The sequence below is a fragment of the Cryptomeria japonica genome, chromosome 7 (assembly GCF_030272615.1).
Source record: "Cryptomeria japonica chromosome 7, Sugi_1.0, whole genome shotgun sequence".
In the NCBI taxonomy this organism is placed as follows: domain Eukaryota; kingdom Viridiplantae; phylum Streptophyta; class Pinopsida; order Cupressales; family Cupressaceae; genus Cryptomeria; species Cryptomeria japonica.
Window position 1 is genome coordinate 164,213,970 of NC_081411.1, and position 5,499 is coordinate 164,219,468.

A 5,499-nucleotide genomic window follows, 5' to 3' on the forward strand; every position below is an offset into this window, starting at 1 on the left:
CATTCAAAACCCTACAAGCACAACTCCCTACTCATTGGTTTCTGGCGCAGAAGCCATCCTTCATATTGAGGTTGAGATACCATCTCTACGAGTATCCTTGCATAATCTGATAGATGATGAGGCATACCAAGTCTCCCATCTTCAAGATGATAATATGCATACAACAACCTCAAAGCCTACCAACAACGCATGAGAAGAAGCTATAATCATCGAGTTAGACCTTGTACATTTGAGGTAGGTGATCTTGTTCACATGGAGAATCCTTGTAATCAACCAAATAGAGAACATTAGGCAAAGTTTGAATCAAACTGGCTGGGTCCATATGTTATCACTCCTATATTGAGGTTTGGGGCATATCAGTTGGCTACTTCAGAAGGAGAACCACTAGCACATCCAATCAACAGCATGCACCTCAAACGGTTTCATATATAAGTTGTAAAAAGCATTAGGATCCAATAGATACCAGAAGAACACCAAAACATTTAGATAAATGTCCTGACGAAAATACAAAAAAATTAAAATAGTAAAGAAAAATCATGCATCCAAATGGTGAACAACCACTTTGGTGGCACCTTGGGTAAGTACAATGGTGAAAACATGTCAAACAAGCACCACTCATAAAGGATATGACTCCATTGTCTTTTAGACTTTTTGTGATCACACTCATTGCATCCACTCATCCATCAGTCAAACCATGGCTTGTTATTGATCTGCAATCAAGGATAGTAATTCATGTGTCTTGCATCCCTCTTTTTCATAGTCATCTCTAAATTGGGGGAAATGCTCTTGACCTATTGATGGAAGTAGATTCTGTATTACTTGTGACTCATTGAGTTCTTCATTCAAAACTATCTCACAAAATCTAGAAACATTCAAAACTGTCTCGCAAAATCCAAAAACATTCAAACAACTCACAAAATCCAAAAACATCATAAAACATCAAAAAATAAATCAAAAACATGGCGAACATATAAAATCCTTTGAACATACACATAGAAAACATATATCAAACAAACATTTTGAGCTACTCAAATGATGATGATTTATCAAATCAATCAAACAATCAAACATTGACACACAACTATCTTAACAAGGATGCATCCTTCCATAGCAAAACAAAGACATGATAACATTTTCTTTGACAAATTTTTTTTGTTTAAGATATCAAGTACTTGGTCAGTTTGATAAAGTTATTTATTCATTTATATCAGGTTCCTACACTACTCCAAGATATCCACAAGTGATTAGAGTAGCTAGGATGGTTCCTAAGTATCATTTTGTTTATTGAATGTGAATTGTTCCAATGAAGTTCTGGGGCATGTACTAATGGTGTCTACGTGGGAAGTTCACTAAGCTACGTGATCTTATTAATAATACAGTCATGGATCACTATGGCTTGCTGACTACAGTGTATACCTCGACCATATGAGCATGAACCATTATAGAGGGTCCATATTCTTTATCTATGTTGCTTGCTTACAAGTACAATGCTCCAAACTTGGTTCCTACTACCCCATCCAAGATTGATACTACCATTTCTCAATGATGAAAAAAATAAAGCACTATGGATTGTCATTTCATCTCATATATTTATATTTCATTTCATTGCATATCACCCATCCATTTGATCATTCATTTTTCATGTTTATGGTTTTCTATGCAAGTGTGAACAAGTTAAAATACAAGAAGTTATTTAATATATAGTGATCTTGGATACACTCATGACGGATTTCTCTGATACATCATCAGTGAATCATACAATTTCTCACCAACTTGCATTCATCTATCATGAACGCATGACATCACCATTCTATTGCATTTAGTTGCATTTAAATATATCTAGTTCATTATCTTTTATTTACATGTAGAGTCATTACATCCATTTAGATATTCATTTAAGTGCATTTAATATCATTTAGTTGCATTCATTATCATTTACTTACATTAGAATCCTTACATCATTTCATCGTTGTAAATAAAGGCATTTAAATTCATTTATATAAATTTCCCATTATTTCATTTACTACCATTATTAGCCATTAACGTACATTCATTTAGTCATCTAGGTACAATTAGATGTCTTTTAAATCATTCAAAATCATTCATATTCATTCATCTAGATTCATTTGATTGCATTCATTTGCATTTATCTATCTATTGATCAAGTACATTCATCTATCCATCTAGTATATTCTTATACTCATTCATTTCATTACCATCTTAAAAAAAAGTTTCATCTAGATTCATTAAGATGCATTCACTATCCTTTTAATTACATTAAGGTGTAGTTATTCATTATCCCGTAGTTTCATTTATTTGCATTATCATTTCGCATAGTCATATTTTAAGTCATTTAAAATCATAATGTAAACATTTGTCTCAACATTTGTTTATCCATTTGGCATTAATTTAAGATCATCACATAAACATTTGAATCACCATTTGTTTATCCATTTTGCATTAATTTTTAACCATCTATACACATTTACATAAACCATTTGATTCATTACATTTCATCATATCAAACATAACTGCATATCATCATTTCATCAACATAAACACAAGTACTCTCTATCTCATAGTCAACATCATTCATTCATCATTTTTGCATACATCATCATCATGGAATTACATACATAAAACATTACAACAATGCATCATACATATATTAATCTACATCTACATGTTAGCATCACATTCATAAACATGCATATAGACATCATAAAATCGTCATCACGTGCATATAATAATCATCTCATCAACATATACATCTAGCAAGTAAAAACATCTATCTAAGCATAAATCATAAATCATCATCCTGCATAAACCCATACATATCATCAAAATGCATATCATCACAAAATATGGGATCTCCTCATATATCACATCATATATCATCTCACAAAAACATACATGTATCAGAGTGCAGTGATGTCAAAACTATCGGCTACCAAGAGCCATCCAAGTGATAGTCCAAAATGATAATGTAATAAAATACATAAATCTCTCTCAAATTGCACTATGGCCAGATGCTACACACCCATAACCTCCTGCTCCACCACTACCCCCTGCACCACCAACACTATTTCTCCGTGGAGGACCCATAACACCACCACTGCTCTGCATCCTCTGAGACCGCTCTTATCTCGCCTGATGCATCTGTGAATAGCTCAGTGCCCGCTGACTAGATGGCACCACCTACTCATATAAACCCTGCCAATAATCTATCTCTACCTGATCCCACCACATCTCCCTCATCACCTCCCCATTAGGACCCTGTGCTCCTGCCGCAACTCATCCTCTCTCTTACATCTCCTCAATCTCTCCACCACATCATTGCTCTCTCGCAACACTACAGTCAACTCTGACTCTCGTGCAAACAACTCAATAGCTCTATCTACAGCCTTTGCCTCCATCTCCTCCACCCATTCCTCAGTTGTTGTAAGTCGAATCTACATATATACTACCATATTCTCTTATGCATCTCCCATCCCCATTGGATACTCTCCTCCACTTGTAGCTCCCTCTCCTCCACTAGCAGCTCCCTCTCCTATATCCAAAGGTGCCTCTCCCTCCCCCATATCCCTTCCACCTAATATGAATCCTCCCTAAATCAAAGGACCCTGTGACAGTCACAATGACTTCCTGCCTCTACCTCTCCATTGTAACCATCCTCCACCCCCACCTCCAAATCCACCACCTCCTCCTCCTCCTCCAATACCTCCACGACTACCTCCCTCACCACCACCTCCTCCTCCTCTGTCACCTCTATCTTGTCCACCTACTATAGGTCCTCAACCTCCTCTCCTCCTCCATATCTTCCTCCTATCATCCTCAAAAGCCAGAATCAGCTCCGCCAGATCTGATATACGTGGAACAGGATGTGCAGTACAATACTACATGTAACCCATGCATCTACAATCCTCAGCCTCATATGCCATGGTCTTGCCTGTAAAGTTTGAAACTTGGCTAGGGCCTGATCATACGGTAACACTTGCCCCCACTGGAATCTCTCCTATAACACTCGTGCATACTCCCTTGATCCACTCGATAATCCCTACCTCTGACCAAACTGCCTCATCACTTTGTTGGGTACTTATCTCTCAACATTGTAGGATATCCTACCAATCAAATATCGTGTCATAAATACATAAGGCAAGGCCTCTGCATCATCATCCCAAGGCTTACACTCAATATAGGGCCTCCATATCACTATATCTAAATCTTCTAATCCCCGTTGCCACCACTCTAAGCTCCCCAGGTGGGGCTGACTCATCATACCTCTGTACATGTACATATAGGGTTGATCTACTACCCTAAATCTCAAACTAATAGGTCATGTCATGGGTAGGTGCTCCCATGCCCGGATATGCAAAAGAGTGATCCCAACTCCTAGAAAATTCATCTCTCTATACACCACCTCATGCATATGTTGATATAAATGTGCCAGAACACACGGTCCCCATGCAAAGTAGGTCCCCTCAATCACCATCTGCTCTATAACCTAGCCCCAATCCATAGCCAATCCATGCGATCATCGATCAGGGCATATCAAGCCCCCAATAATACTTGATAATACAGCTAGAAGTGGCTCATATAATACAACTATCTCTTCCCATGCTACTAAGCCATCATTAATAAAAATATCCTCTGAAAATATCCACTACACAACTAATGTCCCCCATGCTCGGTCATATGTCACTAGCTCCCCTTGAATCAGGATGAGCAAAATCCACCACACATCCTCCAGTGTCATGGTCATCTCACCCATAGCCAGATGGAATGTGCAAGTCTCGTTGTGCCACTGCTCCGCTAATATTGTCATCAGTCTTGAATTCGTCTGAATCACGGGCATGTACATCATATCGTAAAGACATGTCGCTATAGTGCAATCAATCTTGGCCTCCATCAGCTGATCTCGTAGCTACTGCGCGGCAGGATGTCGCTCCCGCATCTGTAATATAGGAAGATCCTCCTACAAAAACACACATCCGCATCATCATTAGTTGTTTTGTTTCAAACTTTCTTAAGTTTAAACCTAGACTATCAATAGATACTCTGATCAAGTATCTTCGGGTCTCAACAAGTAAGCAATCATGGCAAACCTAGACTACAATAGGCATTTATCCTAAATGACCTAGTCTGAATAGGGCTTCTATGGTTCAAAACAACTAACTTATCCATCCATCCACCCAACATCGACATTAGGAGATCATGTTCCTAGACACTGGGGCATCTATTTTGACACAAGCGCAATTTTGCTAAAATAACGCAAAAGCTCTATTTTACTAACAATTGCGCTAAAACAACTACACACTAGCACTAAAAAATTGCCATTCCAAGACAACAACGCTACAACTTTAACTCGATCATGCTAAAACAACTACGCGACTGCACTAAACGTTGCGATAGCGCTAAAACCACTATGCAATAGCACTATGCTATAGCCACACAAAAGTACTAGTTTACGTGACAATAGTGCTAAAACACACTTTTAGC